At 45.2% G+C, this 22,233-nt stretch overlaps 2 protein-coding genes across 7 annotated transcripts in view; one reads left to right on the top strand and one right to left on the bottom strand.

Moving 5' to 3' along the window:
• LOC135916969 (calcitonin gene-related peptide type 1 receptor-like) overlaps positions 1-15,853 on the bottom strand; it is a 333,393-nt gene extending 317,540 nt beyond the window's left edge. For 4 of the 5 annotated variants that reach the window (XR_010569125.2, XM_070531976.1, XM_065450400.2 and 1 more), the window contains exon 1: positions 15,399-15,853. The gene's annotated coding sequence lies outside the window, so the exon portion shown is untranslated. The remainder of the gene's footprint in view (positions 1-15,398) is intronic. The other variant, XM_070531977.1, reaches the window with a different exon arrangement.
• The window catches only part of LOC135902476 (uncharacterized), an 867,879-nt gene that overhangs the window by 426,628 nt on the left and 419,018 nt on the right, over positions 1-22,233 (top strand). The gene's annotated exons all lie outside the window — the stretch shown is intronic.

The raw sequence follows: 22,233 nt of genomic DNA, 5'->3' as shown, positions 1-22,233 counted from the left end.
GTCCCCCTGATTTGCAGTATATCTTGATATTCCCCCCCCCCCCCTCCCCAAAAAAAAGAAACGTCAGAGTAACCCAACTACAATATCAAAGTCATACATGTTGACAGACACGTAGATCGTCGTACCCACACACACTATATTGACATTATTAATTTCTTCTTATCTCGTACCGTTGCCAGGGAAACGATCTTCATCAGGCATAACAGCGGGCAGATGCGGTGCAAACAAGCATAATTGGAAATCGGTGTCCCGCTCTTCTCGCCATGGGAACGCTACACAATTCCGGCCGCGCCTCGATTCAGGACGTGAAGCCCGCGGCAATTGCCTCTTCCAAACGAAGAGTCGACGGCCGTCGCTGTTTTCCCAACGTCAACAACGCGTGCTCGTTGTTCGTCAGAGGCGAAACAGGAAACTTCAAATCGTCACGAGAGATTAACTTCCGCACGCAGCCGCGCTAATTATTATCTTTGACGAAAATCTGCCACCATATGCGTACCTTCTAAAATGACACACGCACAAAAATAAAAGAAATGTAGGAGACGTTAATCCGGCGTATTGCGCAGTTATTCGCTCGGGGAATGTAACTTGATGTCAAAATTTTAGAGGTTTACTAAAAAAAAAAAAAACAATGGCTGTTTTTTTTTTTTTAGGTTTCCAGATTGCGCCTGAGAGAGCTAATCACTTTGTGAGCGCACTGGGTGTTACGAATTGTGCCTGCACGTTTTCTACGTATAATGTAACGAAGCTCGTTAATATAACCGCTGCGAGGTGCAGATGGTCCCTTCGGTTCACAAATTGCTCTAGCAAGCTTTGTAACAAATTTTGCATAAATTTTGAGACGCTCTGCTTCTACGGTTGTGAAACCTCGGGACGCAGCGGGCTCGCAACGTTACATACGATGGGGTCTCGCGGTATAGTGTGGTCGGTGGCATATGATAAAATGTAACTGCCTCTCTCGGTGCTAAATCAGAAAAAAAATAAGAAGATGGAATGTCGCTGCTGCCTATCTCTGCGCTAACGTAGAAAAAAAGAAATGTAATGTCGAGTTCGTTCCCCGAAATAAAATCGTCTGAGTGGCGCAAGGTTCACCAGTATTATGGCGGGCAGAACAACCTATACACAGAAGAGGTGCCTTCTCAGGTTAATGGTGGCGGGTTGTAGCGACGCGTGGGAGCATTTGTGCGTAGAACCATCTGTCATGGAGTATATGCACGGGCTCCGAGATAGTCGACATGGCGCGCGGAACGTCTTGAGGCCACGGTGCCAAGCACCGATATACGAGGGTACTTTAACTACGCGGCTAGCAAAAGTCGCCTAGATTGAATGCGCGATAAACTAAGCCGTTTTGATCATCGGTAGAAAAACAGGTAGTTGTGTGGCAACACAGAGCAGCAGCCAGACGAGTTAGCGAGCGACACCATCCAATGAAGATTCCTCAATAGCAACAAACCTGCCAATAGCGTGCCCGCAAGCATGTGGCGGTGGGGTGTACACAGATACGGGAATAAGAGACAACCTACGCAAATCATCCTTGCTGGTTTGCAATGGATAGTTGCAGTCGGCAGCATCAGTTTCCATGACACAAACCACAAACTTATCTGAGTTCATTGGCAATGCGAGTGGCAAAAGGCTGACTTTATTGCAAGTGTGAGAAGGTGGAACGATCTAATTACTCGAAATTATTGAGGTCTCGGAATAGTGGTAAGACTTGCATACATGTAAAGAAAGGAACCAACCGGCAGCATTCGATGGTCACGAGACCTACCTGCATGCATTTGTTTGTTTCTTGTAAATAAATGACGCATGCGTCTCTTGGCTAATTTTCCGAATGTATCTCATTAAAAAAAATAGTACCTAAAAACAAGATTTCGGGGCTATAAGAGGTCATGCCGCAGTGTATGGGGTAAACAATTGATCTAGTTCGCGCTTGACGTGGACAAAAATAAAGTAAGTCAGCAATCAATCAAATAATCGAATAATTATCCTACATCATTAGCAATTACCTCTTACAATTACTACAGCAATTATCCTTTCTTCATTACTAACCAGTACGAACCTTGGCTGGCGTGTACTCGACCAACTCCACAACCCCTTTTTAGGCAGCCTTTCGCTCCTGCCAGTCACTTCATCGCGCTGACGAACCTGTAGACCAGTCATCCTAGACAAGCTGTTGTACAGGTGCGAGCTAGGACACATTTTCCCCCCTTTCCTTGCAAAAACACGCACGAGCTCATTTTCAACGTCACATACCACAAAAGCAAGCATCTGAGACACTGCCTGAATAGTGCTCTGGAGTCGCATTTTCCATTACATCGACCAAACGATTACTGAGCCAATCCAGCGCACGCACAAAAAAGAGAAAACAAAAACAAAAAAACAAACAAAAACCCTAAGAAGCCGTTGTTCAGAAACCAAGCATTGAAACTGAGGAATGTGAACTTACAAAGGGAGAAGCGTATATACTGAATCAGATTGGTAAAATTGCTTGCGAATTTATACCAACCAGCTGCAATCATAGAAAAGCTATACCGCACGCTGAGGAAACGCAGGTGTGCCCCGTGGGTGGCAGCAGCCACGCTCATTCTCCCACTTGGAGCGGCGGTCGCTCGCCGATACCGGCTGGGACTTAACTGAATTGGCGTCCCTGGAAGTAGTAACGCCTGTATCTGTAACTGGTTCGCGAATGAACGAGAGGATTAGTCAATATTTCGATTGCCCCCGCCACCTGTTTCGCTCTTCTGGTGGAAGCAGTACTCGTCGTGTGCCGAGTCAGTGCCGTACCTCGGAACGCCGCAGTGCAGCAACCGCGCACCTGCGTCGCATTTGCGCTTCCTCTTCGAGGGCACAATTAAACGACGCGAGCACAATCGTCGCAATTCGTAGTGTTTCGGACGAGCGGCGCAAACAAAGCGAAAACCTCGGCGCCGTCCTTATTAGCGCGGGCTTTACGTTCGCAAAGCGCGCTCTACAGTGATGTCCGCTCTAGCATTTGTGCGACGAGGCAGGTGGTGAACGGGAAGAAAGTGAAAATGTGCTTCAGAGACATCTAATTAGCTTCTTAATACGAATGATGCAATCGTGATTAACAGTTTTAATGAACGAGCCGGCAGAACGACTTGGAATAAGAGATCGAAGTTGCCCGTGATATCGCTGGAAAGCTTATTATTACTCATTTAGTGTTGCTTTCTTTTACGGAGAATCTGTTAGTGTGATTGGAAGAGCTCAAAAATGTCATACGCTTATTTTAACGGCTTTCTCGAAAAAACGAAAACGTATAAAAATCAGACCTCTTACGAAGTTTATACTTTAACAAAATGTGGTAGATGTTCGGGATGACTGTCATATATATTGAGCTGTATCGGTTAATTAAGGCCTCCACGAAAATTTCCAAGTACTAGTTTCTTCGCCTGCTTCGAGGAATTCCATTAGACGCTCCTCAAGTTTTGCCACTGCCCAGGGAGGACCAAAGGTGGCAGCAATATAATATTTAAAATAATTGGGGTCGTACTGTGGGTTAATGCGTGCCGAAATTTATCTAGTTCAGTAAATGTCCAATCTGTGTAATCTGTGTAAATCTGTGTAGGTCATATAATGAGAAGCCAACAAACAATGACATCAAGGAAAACATAGGGGAAATTACTTGCAGTCACCAATTGAATTAAAGAAATGATAAATTAATGGCAATGAAAGTGGATGTAAAAACAACTTTTTTCATCCACTTTCGTTGCCATTAATTTATCATTTCTTTCATTCACTGGGTGAGTACAAGTAATTTAAAGCAGGAGTAGGTCACGGCCACTGGGTGCATACACCGGCGGGTGAAATAAAAAAAAAATTGTGATGCACGTGTCAACGTTCGCGAGTTCCCCAGTACGAGCCTTTATTCTTTATCTTCATGCCCATCGAGCAACGGACCCTGCAATTGTTCATCGTAAGGCTCGCCCCAAAAATTTGCGCTTACATACAGAATAAATAAAGATAATAATGACACGGAGCTAAGTCATTTTACGCCTGGCTTTATAGGGCCGCCTTCTAAAAAAAAAAGCAAGAATCATTGATATGCAGTGACAGGTGATCCTGGCTCAACGACGCGTGCGGTCTGTATTATATAGTCAGTGGTCAAAACGGCATTCAAGAACGGAAGGCTAGAACAGCAGTTGCTTTATGACTGTTATTATTCTTATTCTTTTTTATGTCAAATACACTGAAGGCGGCATTTCTAGCAGGCATGCGCATAAAAATAAAAAACAGGAAAAAAAAATGGTCCGTCGCGCCGTCTTTTTTGGTTAGCTTTCACTGCACGCTCTGCGAGGGTGTTGGGTGTCTCGGCGTTCGCCGTGACGGGAGGCAGCGCCGTCTAGACGCAGGCGCATACAGAGTTAAGAAAGTGGCAATCCATCTCAGCGACCGAGATATAGTAAACCAGCGTTCATGGGCGCGTGCTATCACCACTGGCCTCGAGACGTCCGCTTCGCTGTTCAAGTCTATTGTGCGCATGCGGTATTGCAGCGGGTCTTTTGGAAAAAAACAAAAAACAAAACTGGGCTACCATGCATAAACGTGCAATGGGAATTAGATATCACGCGTCACTGTTACTGCTGTCTCGGGTGTGTCTATGCTGCCCACGGTCATTTCAGTGTACTTGTTTGTGCACGAAAAATCAGCACGCTGTTACCGTGTGACCGTCGTGTGTGTGTGTGTGTGTGTGCTTTTTTTTTTCTTGTGCAGACTTTAATATGTCTAATTGATTTTTTTTTAAGTGTAGCTCGGTCTTCTGGACAGCTCGCGCTGCCGTCTGCGCGTATGCATACAGCGCTCTTTCAGCTACGTGGTCTGCAAACAAAGAGTTCACCGATGAGAGTTTGGTGTGTGTAAGATGCACTAGACCATCTTTCAGACGCGTCCTTGTATGTTGTTTTCTTATCTACTCTGGGGACATATTCACTTTGCGTTGTAAGCCTTGGCTATCGTACGACATCCGCGAAGACTGCGAGATGACTATAGTTCATTTTCGTCGAGCTGAAATATATATATATATATATATATATATATATATATATATATATATATATATATATATATATATATATATATATACAACGAAAATTTAATGACAATGTGCTTTGTATGCCTGGGATGTCCTAGTTGACAATGCCGTGAGAAAATGTCACCGGAATTTCCTAGAGCGAGGAAGGGCAGCCGTGTTGTTCTAATACAACGTCTGAATTAATACTTTCAGATAGTTGAGTAAAAGAAAAAAAAAGGTGAATCATTTTACTGACTCTCATAATGAGAAATAATCCGACGGCAGTGTTAGAGCAAATGCAGACATGCTTCGCCGGAAATTTGAACTGTTGAGCGGTATAAAACGGTGGCTGGTTCACCTCCAAGTTCACGTGTGATGACGCAAGAACTGGTGTGAGAAACTGGCTCGGTAACTCTGCTCGGAGATAGTCTCCTAGATCTTCCAAGAGATAAATAAATAAATGAACAAATAAATAAATAAATAAATAATAAATATAGTTATGTTGCTGCCTGTACGTGGTAAAGTACACCTTCCGTCATGCGTGTGACAACGAATAACCACGAATATTCACGACAGGAGAGTGAACAGCACTTTTCCACCTAATTGTTAGCCCTTTATAGGAACTAAAACTGCACGATGCATGAAGTCCAGCCACATTATATGTATGTATATGTATATATATATATATATATATATATATATATATATATATATATATATATATACCAGTGGGCCACAAAATGCAGGGGTACTTCCATGATGGAAATATGCACAGTGATGTACGGTGACAACAGCGGCGATGAAAGTAGACTGCCAACATTGCTTTCTGTATGCCAGTCGCCGGTATTTCTATGCTACAAAAGTGTAATGGGTATGCTCATTTCCCGCTTACGCGGAGGAAGATATGTGGGCTCGGCTTCCACCGGTAGCGGGTTGTCGTTTCGTCCACTTTCGTTTTCTTTTTCTCTAGTACGTCTACATTTCAGATGAAACAAACAAATGCAATTTTCCCTCTGGTTTCTCTGGTTCATTGCCTCTTTTCTTGATACTAACAAAAACTGCCGAAAAATTGGACCTGTCGGATCTCCTCATTTCTCCTCGCTGAACGCTTACCGCAGCATATGAAGGAAAGAAAATGGGCATTGTACTGAATATAATCATTAGGCATTAGCGCATAACGAGCACCTGATATTTGGGTATTCGCTCGGAGACTTACAACGTGTTATCAGAGAACGCGAGCTTACCAGGAGAAGAATTGCTTATTGGCTGATTACACATCCAGGCAATGTCACTATCGTGCCGATATGCAATTGGTATACTGTTACGTATACCACCACTGCGGCTCAACCACTAATTTCTCTTTTGCATGGACAGCCGTTGTTACCATGGTTAGGTCAACCAGGAGATAACCGCAGATAACGTATACAGACTTCTTTCTTTTGTCATTACAGGAGTAAGTTGCGCAAGCCACGGCACTGTGGTTTAAGCCCCTGTCCGAACTTTATCACTTTTTTATAGTAAATAATCGGTAAAACAAGAAAAATAGAGAGTCCAACTTCGTTGGAAAAACTTCGTACGGCTTTTTTTTTTCAGAACTGAAATGCTGACAGACATCATTGATCAGGCTTTATCTTTCACAGTCATATACTTATGTAACAAGGTCTCACCGACGTGCTCGCTGTAAGGATCAATGGTGGATTTAAGTTTATATGTAATGATGCGAAAAAACTATCAGAACCTCCTAGTGAAACAAAAAAAAAGTGCACTTTGGTATCGATTACTTATATAGCTTAGCGCATACATGCAATTACACCAGTTTATCGGCACAACAATAAGCCATGAGCAGGTTGTAACACTGGCGAAGTTTGCGGACCGTGTCCGAGGAAGAAAGGTAGTGGCGCAAAAGAGTAAGCACAGTGCTAACAACGATGAGAGCACAGAACCTACTGGCGCATACCAAAAAGGCAACGAATCCAACCCGGTGCTCGTGCTGATGATTTAAATAGTAGCAATTGTGACATATAAATGTGCACAGTTACCGAGCATGGTACGTGTCTGGTCGTCTAATAGCTAAACTGGCCGGAAACGTAATAAAAGACTGTTACACGTCGTCAGTACAGTGTTGGGAACTATTGGGTTGTTCAACGTCGGTCCAGAGTGTCGGCCATAAGGGTCTGATGTGCGAGATGTTGCTGTGCGCCATCAGAATAAAGTGAGACGAACCGGAATTACCTGACCAGAACGAGTGTCGTGCGTTGTTGCGTGAAGTACGGCGAGTAATAGCTCTGGAGTCGGTTCCTGCGTGTAGTCGGTTGCACGTGTGTACCTTCCGGCGTCGAAATTAAGCCACCGTTACAAATACAGGTTAACTTGAAAATGGAACAAGACATTGGCGGTAGTTTCGGAAATGTTCGCGTTTTAGTTTATGCTCCTAGTATGTGCGCAGTTTGTACGGGGCATGGGGACAACGATGAAATTAGACGTGCTTGTTTGTTGCTTGCGCATTTCTTTCAGAGACGAACTATGTTCTGTCGCCCATCCTGCTTGTTTCTCTCCTATCTGTGAGTTGTTTTTTAAAGATAAGCTTTCCTTGCATATGCCAGCAAAGTTGGGGTGCGCAAGTAATGTTTCTAGCCGAATAGACAACTTACATATTCCTCAATGGTGAGCAACAAAATTGTACTGCCAAAAAGCGCACCCATGTTATGTGCAATTAAAAGATAAATCTCGGAATAAAACACATAGTACGTATAATGTCGGCTCATAGGTGGCTTATAGCATGCATACCGCTTAATAAATTATCCCATGATATTGAATTTCTCCTTTAATCTTTCATAAATGTCTTATATTTGGCTACCACACTCTTTCGCTAATGCGTATCTGCCACTGGATATGTGCCTATTGGTTAATTCCCCAGAATGGGTATGTGTGTGCCCCTCTGACACAAAGGGTGTAGAAGTCCTTAATGTAGTTGGGTATGTGCTGTACTTCTCTGTCTACGCACGTCTGAGCAACTTTACTTCCTCGACAAGAACCTGAATGACCTTCATCGGTGTGACACCGGGATCTAACCGCTACAGGCGATGAAGGCCGCGCGCTTGTTATTGTTGCCTTGTGTCAGTTAAGACTACAGGAATGCGTTTAAATTACGTATTTTTAGCCCTTATTTTTATACAATCTGATGTGTTTTTCACAAGTCCTTCTGAGTGCTAAGTATGCGACCCGCTTCCTAACATTTATGTTGGCTTTGTTTTCCATGCCTTGCAGGGATAACGGAGGGGGGGGGGGACGCCAACTGGGCTATGCATGCCCCGTCACATAGGGTGCCGCGGTTGGCGCAAGCTTGCCCATCAACCGCGGTGCAGTACAAGCTCGAGGAAACTATAGACGATAACCACGTGTACGTTCTGAAAGCATTTATTTCGTTTGCCACTCACACTTCGAGCTGGCCGCCCAGCTCTAGTTGGCGTCGCTGAGGGTTCCTTCGAATAGTGTAATACGCTAGGTAAACAAGGGCTTGCGACTTGCCAGCTGGGGATGTGGGCGGCCGCGGCGATTGCCACGGCAAAAACGCGGTTGACTTACTACGTGCGGGAATATGGAAGCGGCGGCGGGGACTTCCACACTTGCCGCTTTCTTGTGCCCAGAGGGAGTCGGGCGATGTCTGAGGGATCTCAGGTGACACACCCGGCGGCGCTGATAGCGCTTACGATTCCCGCGCGCCTGCTCGCGAAAGGAAAGTTTCCTTTTTCCCCAACTTGCTTGGCGCGGGTGCAAACGACGCGGCGTTCGCCGCGCGTGCGGCGGTCACGAGACCAGAGATTTCGCACATCCTTAAAGCAACAAGTTAGAGGGGCACTTAAGTCTCCTTACGTGCAGTGAATGCGAAAGCATTATGAATCTTCCGAGCGATAATATTCAGTATACTTTGCACAATTCTCGGTAAGGTCAATTTTGGGAGTGGGCCAGGTCCGTTTTGAACGTCGGTCTACTCAATTTGCGAATCGTGCAAAGTCAGTCTGTTGGGTGTGGACCACGGCGTCCGCCCGACGCCATTGCTGTTCACCGTGGGATTTCGCAGTGCGAGCCGCAACGGGTCCAGCGCAGGCAACGTGACCTCATGTATCGCTCACGTGGGCCATCTAGACTTTGGCCATCATATGTTAACGCCGGACGGACGCCGAATTTTCTGTTTTATGGGACACGCAACGCTTTCGCATTAATAAAATATCCGTAGTCTACGTGAAAGACACACTTATCTCGGACATGCCATATATATACATCACATAAGTTTTCGTAGGTTTCGTCGTTCAAGGGGATAGTCATTGTACCCATTGAAGTGCGGGCTCACCCAAATTAACCCAAACGTGCTCCATGTTTGGAATTCGGATGTTCAAATGCTAAATTCAGAAGTTGGTTCCTCAGAAAAAAAGAATAAAAAAGGGGGGATGCTGAATGCTTCAGCACATAAAATCACTCTATACAAGCTCCAATGTATTGTATACAAGCTCAGCGTCAAAGCCTACTGCAACCGGTGGCTCAGATTTCCCAAAATCTGACGCTTCTATTTGTTCTCATTACTAGATATAAGAAGCACTGTATGTGTGTATTGGCCCTCAGCGGAAAATAATTATACCCCGAACTGCTCATCACGACGGTCACTCAGCGTTGGGCGAGCGGGTGGACAAATGATTTAGTGCATGCACCTTGCTACATCGACACCTTCCAATGGGCTTGCTCTCTATCATTATAGGTGAACACGGAGCTGTGGCGCTCCGTCTACCACAGCCAATAAGAGTCACCTTAGCCAGAGTGGTAATTGCGCCTAATGATTGTTATCGGGAGCAGCGATTACCTTAACCTCGCTACCCATTGTTTCCCAAAGTGCGCAGGCCTCTGGGACAGCCGGTTCAATTTATTTGTCTCCGCTACCGCACATCGGAGGCAGCACGTCGAGTTCACCGTGCGTGTAACGAGACTTCAGCTCAGTTTACGTTGAGCCTGTAGCTTTTACCGAAAGGTAATTCCGAACCTTCTAAGAAGGCGTCTCTCGTCGCACAGGATTTTCACTTTTTTTCTCTTTCTCTCTCAGTTGAGATTTATAATCGCAGGAACTCTAATTTCTTCGCAATATAAGTGAATATTTTCGAGGAAAGGTGCCGTTTCGCCAGCGGCCGCTAATTTTCACGTTTCACCACTGCAGGATGTTTTACAAGCAAGAACAATGACCACCGAGGCGCTTGTTTGACTTGGTAAAGTAAGCTTTAAGAGAAAATTGCGAGCATTCCTCAGCATGCGCCTTTCCTCGTAGCCAGCGTAAACGAAAATGAAATCACGCGATCGTCCATACCCGAAATCCTTGAATATTTGCGAGTATCACCATATTAATTGGCCATATAACGTCAGGGTCATTATGCGCGGGCGATCCTTTCGCCTGTCTCAATGCGTGTTCGTGTGTGCGTATGTGCGTGCTTGTGACTGATCAATCCTCGTCCTACTTTAACGGAGGAGGGAATGATCAGAAGCGGCACCTTATTGTTTGTTAAAGAAAAAAAAGAATGTGTTCTCTCTATCTCTCTCTTTTTTTTTTTACAGACCACGTTCTTCTTTAAGAACGACCCCTAACCATTGACGAAATGCACCCTCAAATTTCAAAGCTCTCTTTCTTTCTTTCTGGAGATTTCTAAGAAGCGTAAATTCGTAGCGTGCAGTGATAAGATGGTAAAACACATGATTAAATGTAAAAATCTGCAGTGGTGGCTTACAGCTTCTGCACTATTCGTAGCTTTTCCTTGCACCCCACCCTTGAGATGGCATCTGCGATCCGATTATTTCGACGAAAGTGACAATTTTATCAGCTGATTACTGCGTGAAGTGGAAATTTATGTTTTAAAGCGAATATTTCACAGCGGACCCTCCCGGAATTCGGGGAACCGTGGCTGCTGATGCCTTGCCGAATAGCTCACACGCAGAAATTAATAGAGTTACCAACTAACTAACTAACTAACTAACTAACTAACTAACTAACTAACTAACTAACTAACTAACTAACTAACTAACTAACTAACTAACTAACTAACTAACTAACTAACTGACTGACTGACTGACTGACTGACTGACTGACTGACTGACTGACTGACTGACTGACTGACTGACTGACTGACTGACTGACTGACTAAGTACCTACCCATTCAGAAATAATTAGAACTGCATGCCGAATAGCTGGATCGAACTTCATTCTTCCAGCACAACGGCCCGGTTCTCTACCCAATAGGTCACAGTCGCGTGCATAGTTTTCTCGCGAGAAATCCTAGTCTTTGCGTCAGACTATTGGGGCGCTCGTCACATCGCGTGCAAGCCAGGGGCGCGCGATGGAAGTGCGTTGCACGAGCATTGCACGACACTTAAAGGTTGTGATCTGCGCGGAGCATAAGCGTTGAACAAGAACGCGGAACATCGCACGGATGACAATAATTACAATTTCAGACATAGAATTTAGTTTTGTAGCATTTAATCAACCGATTCACCTAAGGCTCCGCTTCGCGTAGGTTGCAACATTGGCCGATGGATATGCATAATTTTTTTCCCTACGCATTCTACGTACCCGTCTAAAAAATAAAGAAATAAAGAAGGGCCGTAGTGAGAGTTCTTGTCGAAGTTGGATGGCCGCCAGCTATTCACTCAAAAGGAACGAAAGACGAGAGGGAGGTAATTGTGCACGCTCTACTCGGTGAATCTGACAGTTTAGCGGAAAGCACTGGATGGCGTGACGTATGACGTCCGTTTCGCATCTGGTTACACTCTCTTGTGCGTCCGGCACTAACCAGGAAGTGAACAATTTTGAATGCTCGCGAAGGAACAAAGCTTTATTGCTACTTTTTGTTTCGTAGATATCTAAACGTTTTTTACTCTATTCCCTCTCGAAGCGACAACCACGGGTGCCGATCCCGCGTGGCCATTAGTTTTCACCTCGATTGGCAGGGAGTTAAACGGCCTGAAAGTCGTAGCCGGGAATGTGGTCGTTAACGGAATTTCGTGCCCTATCGGGACTGAGCTCTTAACCGAGCCCGGAGATAGTCGAAGCAAGCGTGGCTCAGGTCGGTCATCTACGGCGTTCCAGTGGGAAGCGCAATGCTATAACAGAAAGCCTTGTACTAGAATTTCGGTGCATGTTAAAGAACACTTGGTTAATTAAACGTAATCAGTAACGCAACGCCCTAAGGAACCACAATAATACAAAAAATCCGACAGATTGGTATAAGTTGACGTTTTGGAAATGTAGCAAAAAAAAAAAGACCAAGTACAGGAAAATAGCCGGCAAACACAGGATCGCTACACTTCAACACCGGAGCTAGACATCGTAAAAAAGGATCAACAATTCGCAAGGACTGTGACTAGCGTGGCTCTTTAAAGAATTTAAGGTATCAAGAGGCTTTACCCAATAAATGTTTTTCACTGTGAAGTCACACAAGGCAGTCATGCCGTTTCAATCTGTATTTTCAGAACGCTGTACATGGCTTCGTTAGCTTTTGGGTCATTTGCAGCATCACTAGGCTTTTTGTCGAGTTATCGATCCTTTTACGGCGCCTAGCTCCGATATTGCTGTGTGTGTGACCCTCTTCTCTGACGCTCCGGTTTTTCTTTTCGTTATATTTCAAAATGATCAACTATTGGATCTCTCATCGCCTAGCCTTGGCTTCCGAAGTTAAAAAAAAAAAGAAACTGCGAATTAGTCAACTCACCACAAAGTGCCCAAAAAATGCTATCCCAGGAAAAGTCGTACTAGAATGAAGTGTTGTGGAGGGTGCTGCAGTTACTCATTTACCGCCATTGTATCATTATAGCTTTGGAAAGTTACAGGAACATTAATATTTAGTTCTTTGCGTTCCAGAAGCCTCGTACATTTATCCTTTAACAAAGTATGTATTAGAGCTGCTGTCAGGCACCACTGTTTAGTTAGTTGAGGTTTACAAGCTTCGTTACGCAGATGATAGCTTCACCAACTGAAACAGAAAGACCGAACAGGTGCCTCTTAACGTTAACAAAAGATATTTGGACCATAGCCCAATAACGAATTGTATAACAAGGCTGTCGTGCTATACACATATTTCCTCGGTTGGCAAATGATTAAATGTAACGCTTAGCGACCAGTATACAGAAAGTACGACTACAAACCATAGCCGTTTAACCACAACGGTACGTTTTTATCGGCGTTCTTATAGGTTATTTCATCTTAGCTTTTTCTGAATGAAGTGAACTGTTTGTAGGCGTCCAGTGAGATTCATACCTCACCTTTCAGACGATGTAGCTGATTGTAGTGTCTTTCTGCTTTGTTCATTATTCGAGATATGGTAAACGACGGGCTCACCATTTAGACGCTTCTACACGAAACTATTCAAGAGAGACTACCGCTTGCATTCGTGTTGAAACACACAGTTTTGCGAAAGTAAATGCAGAACTGTAGGCTTCGCACCGACTTTGACGCTCCCTTATCGAAATTCTTTGTCCCGTGAGCCTTGCGAGCAAATTACGGGCACGGCACACCAGTTAGAGTCTATGGTTATAGGACGCCTCACTCCTGCCTCGGCCAAGAAATAATTATGAACATCATCGAACGTAGAGTTGTGCTCCTACTTTTCGGACTCACATTAAGTCAACATCGCATTTCAAGACGCGTCTCGTGGTTGCTTGGCTTATGTACTGCTACGTTATATTCTGCGAAGTAGAGGTAGACTGCGACACGATAAGATAATAATGAGCAGTTACCTTGCAAAACAAGCTTTTACTGGTGTTCCAGTTTCAAATATCGTGAGCACGCGAGCTCAAATTAACATATTTATCAGTTGCCAGTATTACAGTTATTCTAGATAGTAACTGAGGCCGGGGGCCCTGCAACATACATTTTTTTTCCCATTACACTGTTGTACCTGCAGGCTTCAGACTGTTTTATTTATATAGCACATGACACTGAAACTTGACACGCGCATGGTGGTTTAGCTGTTTCCTGCACATGCTTGCAAAAGAATTAAATAGTATTGATCTCCCAAATATAATAAGCTAAATTTAATTTCAGGGCTACATTTGGCGAAAGTCGCGAGGTCATTTATATACGTATAACGGGGTAAGCCACTATTTACGTTGCTCTATAGGCAATTTTGTTCATGAAATACGTTATAGACAAGAATTGATTAATACATTTAGCAACGACTGAACAAGCATATTTTTCTTTTCTCTTTAGATAGATGTATTCGCCAACGTGCAATGCTCCCTAACCATCGCATGGATTATACTAGTAGTAAGAAAGGTTAAGCAGATCTGATTTCGGGCCAAGAAAAATATCGCGCGATAGGAACGTTCGTCAATTAAGAATTTAAGTATCATCGAAACAAATTCCGATGGGCATCATCACTCCTGGTTCGTCTACTGCAGAGTCGTTTATACACGTTGCGCCAAACTGTTGTCTAAAAGTGACGACCTAAATTATTTTATGATGAAAAAGTAGAACGCCGACAAAAAAAAAAAATCTATTTCGTGCAAAAGACATTTCGGTTCCCACACGGGAGCCTTGTTCACAATTGCCAACAATGCTCCATCATAGAGGTGGATAAATATGATCTCCTTTCAGGTGATTGCTTGGAAGGAAAAGCGATAGACCTCACAAAATCTGACTTAGTCGCACACGTCGCGTAAACAAAGAAACTATGTTATTGCATGCCAATAGAGCTTTGTGTAAGACGACGAGCAGCCTAAGTTTGAAAAGCATGTTAGGAATTTAATTTAGCGTTAAACTTGAGAATCCCTCAGCTAGAACCCACCCACGCTACAAGATAACATACAAGAACATCGCTATATAAGCATCAAAAAAAGAAACAAAGATAGCCGAACTTGGCTTATTGTGATGGTATCGCAAGATGTTTAATTGAGAAGTTACACTAGACGCTCCTGCTACAAGAATTGGAAGTCTGGTAAAACACCGTTTGAAGGGCCTGCACCTGCTGCGAATGAAGTTAGGCTGCCCAATTGTCAGCGTCTAAATGTGTTTTATATATGTGGAGGAAATGAATAGGAGCCGAACCTACATAAAAAGCCAATCAGAATGCGCCCCGCGGCGGAGGCCATTGCCCCTCCCAACATATATCCTGCCGCAATGAAATAACATGAGGCGAGCCTCACGAAAAAGGAGCTGTCATTGAACGTGCAATCGACAAAGCACCCGCAGACAGTAGACGCGTGAAAGTCTTTAAACGAAAACGAAGCGCATTTCGTCGAATCACAGCGTCACGCCGACGCTATCGTCTTGGCCGTAGTATATTCGCGCGAAACGATGCATGCATAGTACAAGACCACACACAGATGTTTTGGCTCCACTCACCGATCTACGCTCGAGCGAAGCAACACGTGCCTCCTTTCAGCGTTTTCTCCGCCACTCTCGCGTTAAAGTCCACGGTCCGAACACCAACTTCTCGGCCAGTTTGAGAATTTCTCTTTCGCCAGCGCACAGAAAGAAAAAAAAAAAAGCTACTGACAACTTCTTGCCCCCTTTTGACTTTCTCAGTGTATGCAATTGGAACGGCTGCGAACGCCAAATTTCGACGTCCTGCAGCGCGGAGGAGTCAACGAGAGAGTTTGTTCCTCACTTCGTTTCACGGCCGCGCCCGGTAATCGTGCCGGTGTACGGTGCTTTGACAGCGACGACTGCGGAGGGGTCCAACGACGAATTGCCGCTGTCGAAGAGAGGTCACGTCGGCCTTGCGTTTCCGTGCGGCAGTGAAGGCGGCCCACGGTGGCAGTCAACGGAGCTCCTGCGAGGCACGTCCGAAGCGTCCGGCGCGCGGGCATCAACTGATCGCGAACGGAACAGCCCCTCCCTCCCCTCCCCCCACCTCCGCGCGCTTTGCCGCCGCTGCCGCCGACGGGGAGCAGCCACCGCGCCCCTTGCGCGTCTCCCCTTTCACTCGCGCTCCGGGTTCGCGCGCTGCACGGGCACGGGCCGCGCTTGCCGTTCGAGAGTCTGGGGAAAGCTTGCGCGTCAATGCGACACCACTCGCAGCAAACTCGTTCAGGGGAACACTGAAGTGAAACACTAAATCATCTAAGACTAATGAAGTATGGTTCTTCTTCTTTCTTTTTTTTTAAAGATATATTTCTGTTAATTTTGCGGTAATTAGTTCTGAATGCATTAGAAGAGGAAATGAAAGGTGAATTTCAGTTTCTTTAATTTCGCACCGAAGTCCCGGCGCCGGTAAGTTGCTGTGACGCCACGAAATAAACTATTTTTTTTTTTCGGCCGTTGTGGCTCAGTAAATGTCCCTGAAACTTGCTAAGTTTTCGCCTTTGTATGTTCTAGAATATAATATAGTTAAACTTAACACCCACGAACAATTAACTATATGTCCGAGATGACGCCGTCAAAAATCGACGACGTCACGGGTAGTTGCTGCGGCAACTTAAGACGACGTCGCCACCCATATCTTTTATTTTTTGGACTTTTCAAACTTACTGAACCCTATTTTTATGTAACGCCAGAAGAAGTAAAGAAAGTTTTGGGAGCTATGCAAAGGGGGAAGGCAGCTGGGGAGGATCAGGTAACAGCAGATTTGTTGAAGGATGGTGGGCAGATTGTTCTGAAAAAAACTGGCCACCCTCTATACACAATGCTTCATGACTTCGAGCGTACCGGAATCTTGGAAGAACGCTAACATATACCTAATCCATAAAAAAGGGGACGCCAAAGACTTGAAAAATTATAGACCAATCAGCTTACTGTCCGTTGTCTACAAAGTATTTACTAAGGTAATCGCAAATAGTATCCTGAACACCTTAGACTTCTGCCAACCAAAGGACCAGGCAGGATTCCGTAAAGGCTACTCAGCAATAGTCCATATCCACACTATAAATCAGGTGATAGAGAAATGTGCGCAATATAATCAACACTTATATATAGCTTTCATTGATTATGAGAAAGCGTTTGATTCAGTCGAAACCTCAGCAGTCATGGAGGCATTACGGAATCAGGGTGTAGACGAGCCATATGTAAAAATACTGAAATATATCTATAGCTGCTCCACAGCCACCGTAGTCCTCCATAAATAAAGCAATAAAATCCCAATAAAGAAAGGCGTCAGGCAGGGAGATACGATCTCTCCAATGCTATTCACACCGTGTTTACCGGAGGTAATCAGAGACCTCGATTTTTTTTTCATTTTCATGTTTTCAATTCTCGATTGGGAAGAATTGGGGGATAGAAGTTAACGGAGAATACCTTAGTAACTTGCGATTCACTGACGATATTTTTCACGGTATAGAGAGGATTTTATTTCGTATTGCAGAAGGGTAATTAATAATACAACTTAAATTGTTCTTCGATTTAGTGTCCCTTTAGCGACAATATAGATGTAGCGCCAAGCGCAAACACATTGTGAATAAGAGAAAATTGTCTTCGTACCTAATCGTTCATATAACGGTGAAATCAGTTATATTCTTTTGTAGGCAGCAGTTCACAAAATAAATGAAGTAGAAAGGGAGACATAAACGCAAGGACAGGAAAGACAAGGAGGTCAAGGAGGTCAACCAGACGAGCGTGTGGTTTGCTACCCTACACTGGAGGTGAGAGAAATGGGGAATAGAAATAGGAAAAGAGGGAGCACTGAGTGCATGTGGAAGGGATGCACAGAGGCACAAGAAGTAAAGGAAGGGCAAGGAGGTTAACCGGTTTGACACACTACGCGAGGGCAAAGGAATTTAAAGAGTTAGGAAGTGAGAAAGGTGAGTATGGAAAGTAAATCGCTGGACAAATTTCTGAGGCGGCCCACGTGACTATTGCAATCTATCTCGCAAACCTGCAGACCGTACGGCAAGCGACCTAGCCGCAAGCGACCTAGCTCATAACAGCCATGGTAATCAATGTCCTAGCATCTTGTCTGCACTGGCGTTGGCCAGCTCTCCAGTGTCTCTGCTGAGCGATATAGAAGATAACCTGTAGTTATCATAAGCTAGTTTGTTCTGAATCTTTTCCCACACAAAAGCCGCATACGTGCTGTATTTTCAACCGATATCGGTAAAGCTTATGGTAAATAAGAGAAAGGGAGAAAAGGTGCATAGAAAGGTAGGCAGGTTAACGATCGAGAGGTAGTTTTGGTTGGCTACTCTGCATGGAGGGAAAGAGTAGGGAGAAAACAAGGGAAAGAGAGTGGGAGGGGGATAGAGTGATATAGAGAAATAGAGACAAGCACAAACGACGTACACTGCAGAGCGGCAGGGGGCGTCGTTCTTAAGGTCTATCGTGAAGGCCTGTACACCACAGGTACGCGAATAAGGCCTTCAGCACAAACGTTCTTTGGGAGCACTGACCTAAAGCTTTTAGTTCTGATAGTGGACGACTGTCCAATTGGTCCAGCACTCTGCACGTCACTTGTCCCTGGGCGCTGACACAGATTATGTGTGCGAGCGTCTCATCTCTGCTGCATGTGTCGCACGTGGGGCTGAGTATTCCAATAAGGAAGGCATATGAGTTCGTAAATGCACTTTTAGCCACAGACGGGAGAGCATGATCTCTTCACGTTCGCATAACTCAGGTGGTAGATGCATCCGTATACCCGGAGACAACGAACACAAACTACACATGGTGAAAACGTCCCACAGGGTCAAAGTGCATTCACGGGACATCACGCCCAGCCGCAGCCTCTGTTCACGAAAGCGGAATCAAGACACATTGATCACTTTCATGTGAAAATTGGGTGGCTTCGTCGGCATGGTCATTCCCGCTGATGTTGCAATGTTCTGTAAGCCATTGAAATGTTATCTTGTGTTCCTGGTCACGGCTACGACGATATATCTGCCGAATGTCTGAGGTGATTTGTTCATTGGGTCCGTGGCGCATTGCGCTTTGCATGAACTATAAAGGGCTGCCTTAGGATCACAATGACAACATACAGCATGAAACCATTACACCCGGCGCGGTGGCTAAAGGCCCGTTTATAGTCCGACGTTCTCGGCGCGCGGGCGAGCGTCGTTCGCGGTCAGTCACGCTACGTCGGTTGCGCTGCGCCAGCCGAGATGCCATCCCCTCTATACTTCAACGCGCGCGCCGTAGGCTGCTATCTTCGGAGCATGCGCAGAAGGTTCGCCAAGTCGCGCGCCGTCCGCAAAAGCCGTCTGCGGAGTTGTGTTGGCGCCTTTTTCTTCGCGCGCAATGCATTGTGGTGCGAGAGTTCCGCCCACATCGACGCGCGAATGGCTCCGGAGCCAAATCGGCGCCGGGCCCGCCGGTTACGTTAGCTGCGCCGGTGCGCCCGACTATAGAGGTGTCGTTTTCGCCGACGTGACGTAGCGTGCGCGCGCGCGCACGTTACGTCGGACTATAAACGGCCCTTTAGCGGCTAGGGTGTTGTGCTGCTAAGCACGAGGTCGCAGGGTCAAGTCCCGGCTGCGCCGGCCGCATTTATATGGGGGCGAAATGCAAAATATGCCGTGTCCTGTGCATTGGGGGCAAGGTAAAGATCGCCTGGGGGTGGAAATTATTCCGGAGTCCCCCACTACGGCGTGCCTCATAAACAAGTCGTGGTTTTGGCATGTAAAACCGAAGAATTCAATTCAATGAAACTATTATTCACAACGCGGCTTCCACCCGCACTTAACCCGCACTGTACATCAATTTCTTAGTTCCCATATATCCTCAATTCGTGTCGGTGGCCAGCCAACAGGATCGTGCAGCTCGAGGAGAGGGTTTCCACAAGCATCGCCCCTGTTTTTTTCAAACTTGGCCTTAATTCCGCCGGCATGGCCATCTACAACACATCCCACATGTCAAGTTTAAGCTACGTCGATGATGTGATAATATATCGCACAAACACACATGCAAAAAAAAAATATCTCAACTAAAAGCAATGAAGCCTACAGCAAGCCTCAGATGTTCTTAATGGGCGCCTGTCTCCGGGGTGTAGGGTTGGACATTTCGGCTGCTAAATTTTGTTATACCGACGTAGCCAACATTCTGGTCGCATGCACCTCTCTTAGACTCTTTTTCAACTTCGTCTCACGACGTCCCCGTTTGCAGAAATAGAAGGGGTGCGGATTTTGGGCCTCGATATTCACCAGTTCAGAACAGGATCAAAGTGGCTATACAAATTTAAACGAAAAAAGCAACAAAGTCGACTCTTCACTTGATACGAGGGATGATCCCTAAATGTGTAGGAGCGAGACCTGAGACGGCCCGTAACATTATTGCGCGTTCACTGCAGCCACACGTACGAGTAAAGCTCAGTTTCTCCGGCTTGCAGTAAAGCAGTGAAACCGCACATAGATCATTAAATAAAATGCACTGAGGGCAATCATCTTTCGCCCCTACATTACCGCCATCTATTCATTCTTTAAGAACACGCCCAACTGAGCACCACAGCACAATTGGCAACCCAGCGTGAGCAACCGCGCGAATTTATAAAGGCAGCGTATTTAACTTGGCGCTGAAGTCTTCGACTATATACAGAACAAATCATTCATGGTACCTCAAGTAGATGAACTGCATGTCTGGAAATACAATTGCACAGTGGTCAACAACTCACTCAGCTGTAAGAAAAAAAAAATAAAGTGTGTCATGCGTCCAGGTGTGACGGTGGACGCATGGCACGGACCGTCCCTATGTATTTGTCTCTTCAAGAAAACAAGGAATATAAGATGGACGTCTGCGACTCTACTTGAACTCCAAGCCAAGCATGATGCCACTGCGGCAACCTCATATCCATCTAAGATCGCCGAAGGACACATTATCAATGATTTATTGAGTGCCCTTAACCAGCCAAAGCAAGTCAGTAAAGCCCAGAGAATACATGAGCTTCAAGATAACTCACTTCTCAATGTTTATCTTCACTAGGTAGAAGGAACACAGGTCTGACCCTTTCAATGCCCGTAGCAGATAACAAAACAAACGACAACACTTCCCTGCAATCTTTCTCGAGAGGAGGAATCTCTCTCCCAAGACATCGGACCGGGGAAGCTCTTACATCAGCCATCACTTGTGCTTGAGGCCGACCATAAGAATTCATTGTCCAGTGCCCGAAGCGCTCTGCTCCTGGGTCTGCAGCGGATGGCCGCCATGTACTCTGGACGTGTTCTGGGACAAACGTGGTTCACGAAGGTGTTCTTAAAGGTGTGAAGCTGAAGAGTGATCTAGTTGAAGACTACGGAAGATGGATTATGGACATCACATTTTTTAAGTCCCTGTTATCTCTGTGAAACGGGCCTGCATGCTCATATTTAACTCCATTATGATGTTATGCCGCGTGGCAACGCAAGCGAAAAAAAGAAAAGAAAAAGAACATGAAGAATACGCATCCGCTGATAACTCTTGTACCGGACACATTTTCCATTCTCCAATTCGCCCTCACCCCTTTCCTCTCCCCGGCCCCCGCAAAAAAATGCATTAGTCCAAACAGTGAATATTTTAGCGCCAAAAGCACAACCACAAGGAAGGAAGGACACAAATATATAGAACGATTTGGCTAGTCTGCTGGAGATTGTCATTTGTTCAAAAAAAAAGAGAAAAGCACTGAAAGAAAAATATTGCTTTTTAAAAAAAAGTACAAGCGCTCAATTTAACCAAGTCTGAGAACTCTTTTTGTGCAAGAACGGCGCGGTGTGGGAATGTATCCGAAACCCGTGGAGTCAAAATGACGCTGTGGGGCTGTAATTTGGGCGCGAACGTCGAGCAATGCTAATTGCGAAATTAGGTTTCTTCTGTAGTATTCAACACTTTTTCCCCCAGGAAATTGTGTTGCGAGACTATATTTCACCACTGTAAACTAATTTAGCGTTTTTAAAGGGCTACCAAACCACATTTTTGTTTTTCGGAATACTATTTACTCTGATGCTATTATGACCATGTACAGCTCAATTATTATGGAGAAAAAACGTTAAGGATAACATTTTCCTGAGGAATTTAGAATTTGAAGGAATTTTTTGCGTATTTCAGCGTTCAATCCGGTTGCAAAATTGACAAAAGTTGCTGGGTCGCGTTTTCGCTTACTTACGGCTACACTGCCTCGAGCCTTGAGCAGAAGCTGTCAGTCTCAAAACTTATAGCATCATGGCTATGTGGTGCTGAGAGTGCAAGGTTTCGTTGCCGCCCGGCTTTAGTTGCTGCTTTAAAGCTGGCTTACCAAACCTCTCCTGGCAACCAGACAGCGCAGTTTAGTATTCCGCAAGAGTAGCAT

This window comes from Dermacentor albipictus, chromosome 1 (genome assembly GCF_038994185.2).
Source record: "Dermacentor albipictus isolate Rhodes 1998 colony chromosome 1, USDA_Dalb.pri_finalv2, whole genome shotgun sequence".
NCBI classification, from domain to species: domain Eukaryota; kingdom Metazoa; phylum Arthropoda; class Arachnida; order Ixodida; family Ixodidae; genus Dermacentor; species Dermacentor albipictus.
Note: the sequence above shows the minus strand (reverse complement) of the source record. Positions and strands in the feature narration are given on the sequence as shown.